At 36.3% G+C, this 15,762-nt stretch overlaps 1 pseudogene; it reads left to right on the top strand.

The window, feature by feature from the left end:
* The first annotated feature begins 606 nt into the window (after positions 1 to 606).
* On the top strand, positions 607 to 3,069 carry LOC116272975 (annotated as a pseudogene).
* The last annotated feature ends 12,693 nt before the right edge of the window (positions 3,070 to 15,762 follow it).

Here is a 15,762-nt window from a genome sequence, read left to right as displayed (position 1 = left end):
GCTCTGGGTAAAGTTAAGGCTGGCATCACATGAGATGTCTCCATGTGAGACATTAGCGGTATCAGTGCAATATTCAAATGTAGATAACAAACATGCAGTTAAAAGTATGAACCTGGGAAAATAGGACACCATAGATATATTCAAAAAATATTCCACGAATGAAAATTTTGATGTATTTCACTACATGATATCAATCATTTATGGCTAATAGAGTAAGAAAAAGAAAAAGAGAGAAAAATATTTGTAACAGATAATGTAAAGTTTTAATTACCTTAATTTATAAAGAAGTCATATGAGTTAATTGAAAATGGCAAATACCTTCAATAGGAGAAAAAAAATTAAAAATAGAAAAGGATAATTTACGTTTAAAAAAATCCAGTGGGCCATGCCCACTCGGCCCTGCCCCCCCTCACCCTCCGCTCTCACGGGTCTACCTCAGAGTGTGGCACCTCTCGCGCCAGTGCGAGCCTGAGCTGGCGCGGACTCCAGGAGGCTCGCAGAAGGGGAGGGCCCGGCGATGCGAGAGCTGAGCATCGCCAGGGCGGGAGGCAGGGTGCAGCCTCTTCGTCCGCAGCACCAACTGTCGTGTGGTGAGACCTCTGATGAAAGAAAAGATGTTGTCCGGGGTTAAGAGTAGTTTCCACCACTTGTACTTTGGCATGTCGACATTTGCACATAAAAGAAAAAGGCAAGCCATTTATGCTGAATCCAAGAACAAACAAGGGAATGGCATTTAGTTTACAAGAACGACAAATGCTTGGTCTTCAAGGGCTTCTACCTCCCAAAATACAGACACAAGATATTCAAGCCTTAGGATTCCACAGAAACTTGAAAAAAATGACTAGCCCTTTGGAAACATATATCTACATAATGGAAATACAAGAAAGAAATGAGAAATTGTTTTATCGAATACTTCAAGATGACACTGAGAGTTTAATGCCAATTGTATATACACCAACAGTTAGTCTTGTCTGCTCCCAGTATGGACACATCTTTAGAAGACCTAAGGGATTATTTATGTCGATCTCAGACAGAGGTCATATTAGATCAATTGTGGATAAGTGGCCAGAAAATCATGTTAAGATTGTTTTAGTGACTGATGGAGAGAGAATTCTGGGTCTTGGAGAGCTGAGTGTCTATGAAATGGGAATTCCAGTAGGAAAAATGTGTTTGTATACAGTTTGTGCCTGAATATGGCCTGATAGATGTCTACCAGTGTGTATTGATGTGGGAACTGATAATATCGCACTCTTAAAAGACACATTTTACATAGGCTTGTACCAGAAACAAGATCGCACACAACAGTATGATGACCTGATTGATGAGTTTATGAAAGCTATTACTGACAGATATGGCTGGAACACACTCATTCAATTTGAAGATTTTGGAAATCATAATGCATTCAGGTTCTTGAAAAAACATCAATAAAAATATTGCACTTTCAATGATGATATTCAAGGGACAGCTGCAGTAGCTCTAGCAGATCTTCTTGCAACACAAAAAGTTATTAATAAACCAGTCTCCAAACACAAAATCTTATTCCTTGGAACAGGAGAGACTACTCCTGGAATTGCAAATCTCAAAAAAGTATGTCTATGGTAGAAAATGGCCTGTCAGAAGAAGAGGCACAAAAGAAAATCTGGATGTTTGACAAGTATGGTTTATTAGTTAAGGGGCAGAAAGCAAAAATAGATAGTCATCAGGAACCATTTACTTACCCAGTCCCAGAGAGCATACCGGATACTTTTGAAGATGTGGTGAATACAATGAGGACTTCAACTACAATTGGAGTTGCAGGTGCTGGCCATCTTTTCACTCCTGATGTAATCAGAGCCATGACCCCTATCAATGAAAGGCCTGTAATATTTACATTAAGTAATCCTATAGCACAGGCAGAGTGCGCGGCCAAAGAAGCATATACACTTACAGAGCGCAAGTGTTTGTTTGCCAGTGGCAGTCCATTTGGGCCAGTGAAACTCACAGATGGGAGAATCGTTACACCAGATCAAGGAAACAATGTATATATTTTTCCAGGTGCATCTTTAGCTGTTATTCTCTGTAACACCCAGCATATTAGTGACAATGTTTTCCTAGAAGCTGCAAAGGCATTGACAAGCCAAATGACGGATGAAAAGTTAGCCCAAGGGAGACTTTACCCACCACTTGCTAATATTCAGAAAGTTTCTATTAACATTGCTATTAAAGTTACAGAATACCTATATGCTAACAAAATGGCTTTCCAATACCCAGAACCTGAAGACAAGGCCAAATATGTTAAAGAAAGAATATGACGGAGTGAATATGATTCCCTGCTGCCAGATGTGTGTGAATGGCCGGAACCCGCTTCAAGCCCTCCTGTGATAACAGAATAGAAGCACTCCCCTGACAAATACTTCCTGTACTCCGGGGAACCCCTGTTTTTCAGACAAGAAGAGATAATGTCCTCAGTTTTATGGTGTTTTCTGTATTTTGTTCTCCTGACCACTTTGGTTAACATATTTTTTCCACATGTCTCCACATCTGTTGGGGTAGACCTGTTGATGGATTGCCGACCAGCACCCTACAATCAGTTAATTGTGATGCTTTAATTCTAACATAAATACCATACCACATTCAGGAGACAGACAGAAAAAGTTTGTTTGTCGATGTCTTCACTTGTACTCTAATTCAGACTTGCCGAAGTACTTGCTATTTACTATTATGGATACTAATCTTCTCTCACCTAGTTCTTTTAGAGCTACTAAAATAGAAATTTACTTTTATGTATACAAGTACAGAATTTGGGAAAGAAACTAAATTTTCACCAAATTACAAGGAAAAATGGTCAGTATCTAAAAATGTTCTTCTATGTCTTGCTTCATCTTACCTTCATACTCTGAAATTCTCTTATAGCAGACAGAGCTAGGGAAATATTAAAAATGTACCCTATTTATTTTCTGGAACTAAATCAAGGCTTGAATATAACATTATGAGAGTAATGGGAACTATTGCTGCTTTTAAATAAATAAAAGTCATTGTTTTCAACAGTGTATAAAAATCACAGTGAGGACTGGGAGCGGTGGCTCACGCTTGTAATCCCAGCACTTTGGGAGGCCGAGGCGGGTGGATCACGAGGTCAGGAGTTCGAGACCAGCCTGGCCAATTTGGTGAAACCCCGTCTCTACTAAAAATACAAAAATTAGCTGGGCATGGTGGCGTATGCCTGTAGTCCCAGCTACTCAGGAAGCTGAGGCAGGAGAATCACTGAGGCAGGGTTCAAACCCACGAGGCAGAGGTTGCAGTGAACCGAGATTGCACCACTGACTCTAGCCTGGGCAACAGAGAGCCCATTTAAAAACAAAACAAAACAAGCAAACAAAAAACATAGTGTAACCTTTTTAAAATAAATATCTTAAATTAAAAAAAAAGATCCTTTTTATGCCCTCCTGGTACACAGGTGGTGTTATCAATCTTGATATCTGAGTCAAATTTGAGTGTGTAGGCATCTATTCTGTCTCTGGGAAGCAATCACAATAGTTATTTAAGCCTTCTATTTTGTGGTGATCTTCCTACTTGTTCCATCTAGTATTGAAAATGAGTATTGAAGTCTCTAATAATTTTTTTTTCAATTGTTTCTTCCTCCTTCAATTCTGTCAGGTTTTGCTGACAGAATTTGAGGGCTTTATTAAATGCATTTGTAGTTATTAGATCTTAAAGGTAGATTTATCTCTTTATCATTACAAAATTTTCTCATTGTTTACAAACACTTTTAACTCTACTTTGTCTTAGTGTAGCATTGCAGCTCATTTTTGTTTACTGATTGCATATTATAACTTTTTCATCCTTTTACTTTCAACCTCTTTGTTTTTTGAATCTAAAACATGTCTCTCATAGGGATCATAGAGTTGAATCATAACTTATTTATTCTGTGGATATCTGCCTTTTGATTGGATATGGTGGGGTTTACATCTACTTTGTTATATGTTACTATATGCATCACGTATTTTTACCTCTTTTCCTCTATTACTATCTTCTTTTATGTTAAATAGTTACATTCTAGCATACCATTTTCATTGCTTTGTTTATTTGCTAAAAGTTTGAGGATTTTCTTTTTGTGGTTGCTATGGGGATGGGAATTAGTATCTTAATTTTAAAAGATCTAGTTCAGAATAACAGTAAATTTTTATAGTATGTGAAAACATGCTCCAATATTTCTATTTTCTCCTTTGTTTACTATTAATGCTGTACAAATTGCATGTTTATACATTATAATCTTTTAACTCTGTTTTATAATGATTATTTTGTGCAGCTATCATCTAAAACAGTGTAAGGCAAGGAATACAAACAAACCACATTTACACTGGCTTTTATATTTATCTTCGTAGTTTTCTTTTCCTTTTTTCTTTCTTTCTTTCTTTTTTTTTTTTTTTTTTTTTTTTTGAGACAGGGTCTTGCTCTGTTGCCCAGGCTGGAGTGCAATGGTGTAATCTTGGCTCACTGCAACCTCCGCATCCTGGGCTCAAACAATCTTCTGGTCTCAGCTCCCCCAGGTAGCTGGGACTACAGGCATGTGCCACCATGCCTGGCTAATTTTTTTTTTTTTTGTATAGATGAGGCTATTCCGTGATGCCCAGGCTGGTCTCCTCAAACACCTGGGCTCAAGCAAATCTCCTTCCTAAGCCTCCAAAGTGCTGTGACTACAGGTATGAGCCACTGCATCCAGCCCTCTTTGTAGTTATTTTTTGTTGCACTTTACTTCTTGATGTGAATTTGAGTTTCATAAAGTGTTTTATTCATTTCAGCCTAAAGAACTTACTTTAATGTATCATGCAGGGCAAGTCTACAAGCAAGAAATTATCTTTCTCTCTCTGTTTAATTGGGCATGTCTTAACTTCTTTTTTATTTTTACATGAAATTTTAGCTGGATATAGAATTCTCAGCTTACAGTCTGAGATATTTTGAACATGTCATTCCACTGTCTTCTGATATCCAGGGTTTCTGATGAGAAGTCAGTTATTACTTTTACAAGGATCTCTGCAATATGTTACGTTAATCCTTCTCACTGCTTTCAAGGATTTGTATTTTTCATTTATTGTCATCGATTAACTTGTTAGACTTATTCTACCTGGAATTGCAGGTAAATTTATTCTATCTGAGCTTCTTGAATTTGAAGATTAGTATCTTTTATACAATTTCGGAGTGTTTTGGAAAGTACTTCTTTAAAAAATTTTCTAGTCATTTCTCTGGTATTGCATTATGTGGATGTTGATACAATTTGTATGGGCTCACATGTCTCTGAGGATCTGTTCATATATTTTTCTGCTTCTCAGACTGAATAGTCTCTATTGACCTATCTTCAGTGTTGTTCATTAATTCATCTGCCAGCTTCTCAGACCGAATAGTCTCTATTGACCTATCTTCAGTGTTGTTCATTAATTCATCTGCCAGCTCAAATATGTTGTTGAAATTTTGGTAAATTTCCATTTCAGTTATACTTTTAATTACTAGAATTTCTATTTGATACTTTCTTATAATTTTATCTGTTGTGAACAGGTCCCCCAAAATCTGGCCATAAACTGGTCCCAAAACTGGCCATAAACAAAATCTCTGCAGCACTGTGACATGTTCACGATGGCCATAACACCCATGCTGGAGGGTTGTGGGTTTACTGGAATGAGGGCAGGAAACACCTGGCCCACCCAGGGCAGAAAACCACTTAAAGGCATTCTTAAACCACAAACAATAGCATGAGCAATCTGTGCCTTAAGGACATACTCCTGCTGCAGATAACTAGCCAGACCCATCCCTGTATTTTGGCCCATCCCTTCGTTTCCCATAAGGGATACTTTTAGTTAATCTAATATCTATAGAAACAATGCTAATGACTGGCTTGTTGTTAATAAATATGTGGGTAAATCTCTGTTCAGGGCTCTCAGTTCTGAAGGCTGTGAGAACCCTGATTTTCCACTTCACACCTCTATATTTCTGTGTGTGTGTCTTTAATTCCTCTAGCACTGCTGGGTTAGGGTCTCCCCAACCAAGCTAGTCTTGGCATTTATCTCATTACTAATATTCTTTATTTCATGAGGCAGCATTCTGATGGTTTTATTGTTAGATATAATTTATTTAGTTCTATTAATGTATTTTGATAGATCATTTAAAATCTCTATGAAGCCTAAAATCTAAGCCTTCTCAGGGTCATTTAATAGCTACTTTCTGCTACCCTGTGTTTCAGGCATATTTTCCTATGTCTTTGCACATCTCTTATTTATTTCTAAAAGCTGAACAGTTTTGATAACATATTATAGTTAATCTGATACTCACATCTACCTAATCAAAGTATATTCTTGTTCTTTTAAAATTTGTTATTCTTTTTTGTTTAATATTATTTAAAATTTATAAGTGAAGTTGAATTTTATCAAATGATCTTCATGAATCTCTATTGAGATAAAGATATAGTTTTTCTCCTTCATTCTATTGATGTGATGGATGACATGACATTTATTGATTTGCATATGTTGAACCATCCTTGCATTCCTGGGATAAAACTCACTTGATCATGGTGTATTATATTTTTGATGTGTTGTTGAATTTGGTTTGATAATATTTTGTTGAGAATTTTTGCATCTCATCTATGTTCTTTGAAGATATTGGTCTGAGGTGTGTGTGTGCATGTGTGTGTGTGTGTGTGTGAGTGTGTCTGGTTTTGGTATCAGAGTTATGCTAGTCTTATAAAAAGAGTTAGGAAAAATTTATTCTGCTTCACTTTTTCATAATAGTTTGAGAAGAGTTGGCATAATTTTTTTTAAGATACAGTAAAATTCAGCAGTAAAGCCATATAATCTGGGACTTTTCTTTGTTGGGAGGCTTATTACTGATTCCATCTTGTTAATTGTTATTGACCTGTTTAGGATTTCTATTTCTTCTTGGTTCAACATCAGTAGGTTGTATTTGTACAGGAATTTATCCATTTCCTGTAGATTTTCTTGTTTGTTAGTATATGGTTGTTCAAAGTAGTCTCTATTAATACCTTGTATTTTGGTGCTAATTATTGTGATGTCTCCTTTTTGTTTCTAATTTTATTTATTTGTGTCTTTTTATGTCTATCTAATAGTTTATTGATCTTGTTTATCATTCCAAATAACCAATTTTTTTGTTCATCTTTTGCATTTTTTACTTAACTTTTTGTTTTGATTTCTGCTCTAATCTTTATTGTTTCTTTTACTAATTTTCGGTTTTTTCTCACTTTTTAAAAGAGATATTATCAGGTAATTTATCTGAAATCTTACTAGCTTTTTGATGTAGTCATTTATCACTCTAAACTTTCCTCTTAGTATTGTTTTTTTTCTGAGTCCCAAAGGTTTTGACGCATTGCATTTCTAGTTTCATTTGTCTCAATAAAATTTAAATACATTTTATTTTTAATTATTCCCCTCGCCTATTTATCATTCAGTAGCATGTTGTTTAATTTCTATGTATTTGTATAGTTTCAAATATTTCTTATTTCTCATTTTTTTGGTATATGGTTTTATTCCATTGTCATCTGAGAAGACACTAGATGTGATTTTTTAAAATGTTGTGGAGACTTGTTTTATGTCCTAACATGTGTCTTAACCTTAAGAATGCTCCATGCACTGATAAAAATATATGTGTTAAGCTGAGTGAAAAGTTCTGTAAATATCTTAAGTCTATTTTCCCAATGGTACATTTAAAATCAATGTTTCTTTGTTTATTTCCTGCCTAGATAATGTGTTCGATGCTGAGAGTAGGGTGTTAAGGGCCCCAACTATTAATATATTGAGGACTACTTCTCCCTTCAGTTTTAATAATATTTGCCTTACATGTCTGGATGGTCCAATGTTGGGCGCATATATACTTGCCAAATATAATAACTGCGAAATTGATTCTTTTATTATTATATAATTTTCTTCTGTGTCTCTTTTTACAGCTTTTAACTTCAAATCTACCTTGATATAACTATGGTTGCTCCTGCTCACTTTCCATTTTCATGGAGCATGTTTTTCCATCCCTTCTTTTTCAGTATATATGAGTCTTCTGAGGTGAGATAATTTGTTATAGGCAGCATAGGTTGGGTCTTGTTTTGTTTTGTTTTAATCTGTTCAGCTATTCTATATATTTTAACTGGGGAATTTAATACATTTGGATTTATATTCAAGGTTATTATGGATAGGTGAAGACTTACTTTTGTCAATTTATTGTTTTCTGGTTGTTTTTTATATACCTTGATTCTGTATCTTGTACTGTTTATTTTTGCAGTTGGGTGATTTTCTGTAATCATATGTTTCATTCATTTTTCTCTCTTCTTTGTGTATCAGCTCCACCAACTTGTTTTTATAGTTTCACATACTTTAATAATGATAGTTGTTATCTTTATACTTCCAAACATGACTTCCTTTAGCATTTCTTGTAAGCCTGGTGTAATGGTGATGAATTTCTTTCATTTTTACTTGTGTACGAAATATGTTGTTTCTATTTCATTTCAGAAGGATAGTTTTGCTGGGTATAACATTCTTGACTGACAGGTTGTCATTTTTTTCTTTCAGTACTTTGAATTTATCATCCTGTTATTTCCTGGCCTGTAAGATCTCTGCTGAGAAATCCACTGTTATCCTAAAAGAGATTCCTATATGTCTGACTTGATGTTTTTTTCATGTTACTTCTAAATGTTTTGTTTGCCTTTCACTTTTGACAATTTGAGTATATGATGTCTCAGAAATGACCTGCTTGGCTTGATCTATTTGAGACTTTTTTGACCTTCCTGGATATCTATATTCCTTAATGTTCATTTTTCTCTCAGGACTTGGGAAGTTTTTTGCTTTTATTTCATTAAATGTGTTTTCCTCACCTTTTCACCTCTCTTCTGAAATTCCCATAATATGCATATTTATTTGATTAATGGTATCACATAAATCCTTGATATGGTTTGGTTCTATATGTCCACCCAAATCTCATCTTGAATTGTAATCTCCATGTGTCAAGGGAGGAACCTGATGGGAGGTGATTGGATCATGGGGCAGTTTCTCCATTCTGTTCTCATGATAGTGAGGGAGTTCTCACAAGATCTAGTTGTTTGATAAATGCCTGGTGCTTCCTCCTTCTCTCTCTGTCTCTCCTGTCACCATGTAAGATATGCTTTGCTTTCCCTTTACCTTCCACCATGATTGTAAGTTTCCTGAGGCTACCACAGCCATGTGTTACTGTGAGGCAATTAAACTACTTTTGTAAATTACCCAGACTCGAGGATTCTTTATGAAAGTATGAAAACTGACTAATACAATCCTGTAGCCTTTATTTTTTTCATTATTTTTTCTATTTTGTCTGCCTGTGTTATTGGAAAAGACTATTTTCACGTTCAGAAATTCTTTCTTCTGCTTGGTCTAGTCTGTAGTTGGAGTTCTCAATTGTATTTTTTATTTCATTCATTGAATTCTTTAACTTTAGGATTTCCGTTTGGTTCTTTTTTATGTCCACCTCTTTGTCAAATGTCTCACTCAAATTATGAACTGCATTTTTAATTTAATCGAGTAGTCTACCTGCCTTTGCTTACATGTCCTTAAGATTATAATTTTGAATTATTTTTCTGACATTTCATGTTTTCTTATGACTGGGTTTGGTTACTGGAGAATTATTGTTTACCTTAGAGGTGACACATTTCCGTGCTTTTTCATGATTGATGTGTTCCTGCACTGACTGCTATGCATCAGGTGGAAAGTTGCTCAGTACTTCCAATTTTATGGAGTAGGTATCATGTAAAAAGATGTATGTGTATGAATGGGTCTTGGGGTGTTGCTTTTGTGGGGTTTGTTGGTCTTGGTTCTGGGTAGAGGCAGTAGTGTAGTCTCCAAGTAGTTTCTTCAGCTATAGTCTACATTAGTGGCATAGGCAAGTTTCTCAGTGACCTAGGCTAAGAGAACCTGTGGCAATGGTGGTGTGGCTTTTCCAGAAGTTGGCTTGCTGGGCTGTTTCTCAGGTCAGGGGTATAGGAGGATCATCTGACTTAGGATCTGGCTCACTGGGGTTGGGGCAATGGAGCTGCTATTCTGACTGGAAGCACAGGCACACAGTTGCTTGAATGACCTAGGGATGTACCTGCCAGGATTTCTTGGCTTGCCTAAGTGTGTGTCAGCTAGTAATAACTCATAAGGCTGTTTCTCAGGCTTAAGACGTAGCTGCATATTTACTCAGCTGGTCCCAGGGCATTTCTGTAAGGAGTAGCCCATGGGGCTGTTTTTCAGGCTTGAGATATTGGTGCAAGGTTGCTCAGCTGGCCCTGAGGCTGTGTGTGCTTGGGGGCAGGCATAGGGTAGTGTGATGACCTATTAGGCCATTTCTTAGTTCTTTGACTTTGGAGCATGGCTGCTTGACTGGCCTGGTGACACATACACTTGGGGCAGGCACAGGGCTGTTTCTTATGCTCCCAATACAGCTTCATGGCTGCTTGGCTGGTCTGGAAGCATTCTATGGGTCTGGCCCACAGGACTGTTTTGTTGGCCCAGGACATGGGCACAGGACTGCTTGGTTGGCCTGGGGGCATGCCTGCTAGATGTGATCCACAGTGCTGTTTCTCAGATCTTCGAGGTAAGTGCAAGGTTGCTTGGCTGATTCAAGGACGTGCCTGCTGAGGGCAGCCTGTAGGGCTGTTTTAAAGGCCCAGTATGCAGATTCATAGCTTCTTGGCTGGCCTGGAACATGCCTTCCAGGAGTGTCCTATGAGATTGTTTCTCAGACTCTTATTAGGGGTATAGGGATATTAGACAGGCCAAGGGCATGTCTGTGGGGCACAGTGATGCTTGAAGCTGTTTCTAACATCCTAAGCATGGGTGTATAGACACTCTGCTGGTGGAGGGGCATATTTGCTACTCAGAAGCTCTGGGGCCTGTTGGGATAGAGTGTGAAACAGTTTATTTGGCTCAAAGGCAGGTTCACCCTGGGCAAGAAAGGGAGACTGCTTCTGTGGCTGGGAAGTGTAGTCAATTATGATTGTTATCCCGGCTGTACAGGACCAGAGTCACAACTAATCTTGGGCTCAAGCTCCATATAGCTGGGGTTATAGTGTTCAGCCACCTATATGGGCTTGAGGTAATGAAGATGGATCCCCTGTGCTGTAGAAGTGCAGTAGCTACTGGCCCTTAGGGCAGGGCACACTCCAGAGGTGGCTTTGATATAAAGATAGTGCTGTGCTACTTCAGCTTGGCTCATAGTGGGAAGGTTGGGGTCAGGAGTATACACTTTATGCTCCTATTCTGGGGCAATCTAGTTGTGTGAATTCCCCCAGCTCTTCATATTTGGTTCAGAGTTTTTGCAGAATGTAGAATTGTCCTGTTGTAAGAGCTGTAAGTGTTTTCCTTGGCAATAGGCACTGGTGGGGATCTTCTGCTTATCTTTTCCCCACAAGAAGTTCCTCCTGACTACAGGCAAACACAATTTAAGTGAGGTAGATGAGGATGCAGAGGCCAGGTGCCTCCATGATTCCCTTCTGAAATTCCAGTCACCACGGGTGAATCTCCACTCCTATGCTGCACTCCAGGGCTCTCCATTTGACATGCCAGAGAAATCTGTTTATTTGTTGCCTTCTTCCTTTCCTGTGGGAGTGGGGAACATGCCAGAAGTACTTAGACAGCCATTTTGCTGATATCACTTTTTGTTGTTCTTATTTTTCTTATTCTTGGTGATTTGTTTGTAAACTTTCCTGGGCTAATTATCTAGATCATTCATTCTCATCCCTTGTGTCCATTGAGTTACATGTTAGCTTTTCATTTTTTAATTTTTGGGGGATTATTTTTAAGCCCCAGCTCTGTAGGGTATCATACCTCAGTATAAATTGCTGGCCAGCCAGTGATTGGTCAGAATATTTTCTTAAAATTATGCCTATTTGTTCCTCACTTTTTGTCCAAGGAATCAGTGTGAGAAGCCAGGTGCTCAAACTTCAGGAGGGTCACAAGACAGCCTTAGCTTTAACTTTGCACAGGGCGTTAAGGTCAACAAGTGATGACTAAATGGGGCCTTCTTTTTCAAGTTTTTTTTCTGGAAATGTGAACTTCTTATTAGATCCCCAGGGACATGTCAGAGGTTTTCAAAGTCCCTTATGGTTGTCTAATTCTCCAGACTCTGACTCTTGTCTACCTCAATTGAAATTATAATCTTAGGTGGCTTCAATATAGCCAGCATATTGTTAATGTTTTATTAGTGCTCTGGGGAAGGGCCCTTTCTTTTGATCTGACCCAGAGTCAAAGCAAATACCCATACATTTTCATGGACCTGCAGCTTTGGACAAAATGATTATGACGTTCTGAGAAGTATGCTTTCAACACAGCTCCAAACTTATTCTTTCTGCTGCTTACTTCAAGGCTGTTGGCTTTTGGCTACCATACCACTGAGCAGTAGAGAAAGAGAGGATATAAGAATACTCCCAAGTCAAAGCATTTCAGACTCTGCTGTCTTACTGAAGGTTTATAATTTCTTTTGGATAGATGATTTTCAGTATGTCATGTAGTTTTGATCAATTTTCAGAATTCTGAGATGTTGGATTTTAGTGGTTTTGCTCATAATTTTACAGAAGAGTGAGTTTATTTAGTTCTTAATTGTCCAGTCCAGAAACAAAATTATTCCATCAAGGGAGTTCATTTTTATTGTGAAATTTTATTTTCACTTGATAAAGATTTTGTCACTCAACCTATAAGTAAATTAAAATTAATAATAATATCTTATTGCTATTTAAATGGCTTTTTCTTATTTCTAAAATTAGTACTGTTACAAAGGGAAAATAAATCAAATTTTAAAATTTAGGAATTGAAAATAGAAAATAAAATTATAATTTCAAAGGAACTAAATTATTACTTGGCCTCCATCATTGCAAAATTTTAAAATTTTTGGTTTATTTGAGAAGAATCATGAGCTATTTAAGTGTTAAATATTAGTTGAACCAAGCTATGTGTTTTCATGTTTTCCATAGCCTATATTATATAAAATAATAAATTATGATGAATTACTAGATATATGGGAAATTATTTTCAAAAAATACTAAATGAAAAAAATTTATTGCTCTTTCTGTCATGTTTTTAAATAAAAGCAAGCATACCTTAGTAGTTTTTTCTGATATTTTGGCTACTAAGTTCTCATAAATCTTTTAAATGTAATCCAAAGAGAATTGGGTTTAAAATGTTTCACTAGATGATGGGATTTTACATTGATACTTAATTTTTCTTTTTTCAAACTAAAATACATGTCTCTCAGTCAAAACTACATTTTAAAGTTATAAACGTTAGTGAAATTAAGCTCAGTTTATCTCATTATTTATTGAATATTTTGAGTTTTTGCTTTACAATGTCTTAAGAAGCATGGCTGCCAACAATTCTATTTTAATTTTGGCTTTTGTAACTAACCAGAAGAATCACGAGTAAATTACTTTACTTGTGGATACATCAGTTTCCTCATCTATAAACTGCAATTAATACTACTACTTACCTCAAGGCCTGGTGCAAAGTATAAATATTACATAAGTTAGCATGTTTGGATTTATAGAACATTCAGTGATAATGTATATACCATGCCTAGCACATAATCAATGCTCAATAAAGAGTAACATGCTTTTCTGAATTGAGAATGAATCTTTTACTCTCTACATTGCAGCTATTTTTTTTTTTTTAGCATAAAATAGGTTGACCTTGAGTTTCTGTCCTTGGAATCATAAAATTCAATTTTGTAAAATCTTATCTCTATCCCAGATATTGACTTGTTGTGAGTGGTACTATGTAATAGTATATTTTAATTAAAAGCCACACTAATATTTACAGGTGTTTTATAGTAAACTAACTCCCTTGTTGATCCTCTCAAGGTATACTGCTTCCATAATGGAACGTTGAGTGGCGTCATTTACATTTTCCAGATTTCGCATTCATTGGCACTGGGTTCAAGCAGATCATTGCCTACTCACTTTATTTATGTAGTAAGGACACAGATAACAGTTGAGCCATTGAGGCAATGGAGCTGTGTACACATTTTAAATACAGACTTATCACAGAATGCTGACTTGGTGGGACAAATTCATTGTATTAAGTTATTTATAATTGGTCTCTTTTTTTTTAATGCTTTGGATGTCTTCAGGAGAAAGAGATTTTCCTAAAGTAATTGAAAATCTCTAAGTGCCAGAAAATATGAAAGGATTATTTTGAGAGCATCAGTGTATATATTCAAATATTATTTTCTTTTAATTAAATTTATTTTATTTGATATTTGTTGTATACAGCATGTTTTGATATGAATTTTTGATACAAATATACATAGTAAAATAATTATAGTGAAAACATTTACATGTCAATCACCTTTCATAGTTACCTTTTCTGTGTATGTGTGTTGCGAACATCTAGAACTACCCCTTTTTGCAAATTTTCAGTATATAATGCACATTATCAACTATACTTCTCACGTTGTACATTAAACCTCTAGATTTATTTATTCTCCCTGATGGCAAATTTATGCCCTTTGACCTACTTCTGTCCATTTCCTCTCTCTATCTGACCCTAATAAACACTGCTCTATTTTCTGTTTTTATGTGTTCCACTTTTTAAAAATTTCACATATAAGCAACATGATATAGTATTTTTCTTTGTTTCTGGCTCATCTCACTTAGCATAATATTCTCCAGGTTCATCCATGTAGCTGCAAATAGCAGTATCTCCTTCTTTAATCCTGAATAGTAACAGTCCATTATATATATAGGACTATTATACATATACAAAATGTCTTTTTTTTTTTTTTTTTTTTGAGATGGAGTCTCTGTCTCCAGGTTGGAGTGCAGTGGTGCGATCTTGGCTCACTGCAACCCTTGCCTCCCCGGTTGCAGCAATCTGCTGCCTCAGCCTCCCAAGTAGCTGGGACTATAGGCATGCACCACCATGCCCAGCTAATTATTTGTAATTTTAGTAGAGACGGGGTTTCACCATGTTGGCCAGGATGATCTCGATCTCTTGACTTTGTGATCTGCCTACCTTGGCCTCCCAAAGTGCTGGGATTACAGACATGAGCCACCGCACCTGGCCACATATATATAAATCTATCCATTCATTTGACAATAAATAGGTTGTTTCAATATCTTGACTATTACAATTCAATGAACATGGAAGGGCAAATATCTCTATGCAGTGCTGCTTCCATTTCCTTGGGTATATGCTCAACCAAGGGATTTCAGGGTCATATTAAAGTTCTATTTTTAATTCTTTTCAGGAACTTCCATACTGTTTTTCATAATGGCTATACTTATTTATGCTCCTGCTGACAGTATACAAGTGTTCCATTTTCTCCACATCCCTATCAATACTTGTCATCTTTCAACATTCAGTTACTAGTCATTTAATAGTTGTGATGTGATATCTCATTGTGGATTTCATTTGCGTTTCTCTAAGGATTAGTGATGTTGAGCACCTTCTTATGTAACTGTTGGCCATTTTTACATCTTCTTTGGAAAAATGTCTATTCAGTGTCTTCGCAGTTTTAATTAGACTATTTGTTATTGGTTTTGTTTTCTATTGGTTAAAGTTCCTTACATGGTTTAGATCTTAAGCCTTTATCAGATATACTGATTATAAATATTTTCTCCCAAACCATAGGCTGCCTTTTTCTTGTAATTCTTATTTCTTTTGTTGTGCAGTTGCTTTTCAGTTTGATAGTTCCACTTCTTTATTTTTCTTTTGTTGCCTGAGCTTTTGATATTAAGAAAAAACTGTTGCCAAGGCCAATATCAAGGAGCTATACACCTATGTTTCC

Source organism: Papio anubis, unplaced genomic scaffold (assembly GCF_008728515.1).
Source record: "Papio anubis isolate 15944 unplaced genomic scaffold, Panubis1.0 scaffold29, whole genome shotgun sequence".
NCBI classification, from domain to species: Eukaryota; Metazoa; Chordata; class Mammalia; order Primates; family Cercopithecidae; genus Papio; species Papio anubis.
This window is presented reverse-complemented; position numbering and strand designations above follow the sequence as displayed.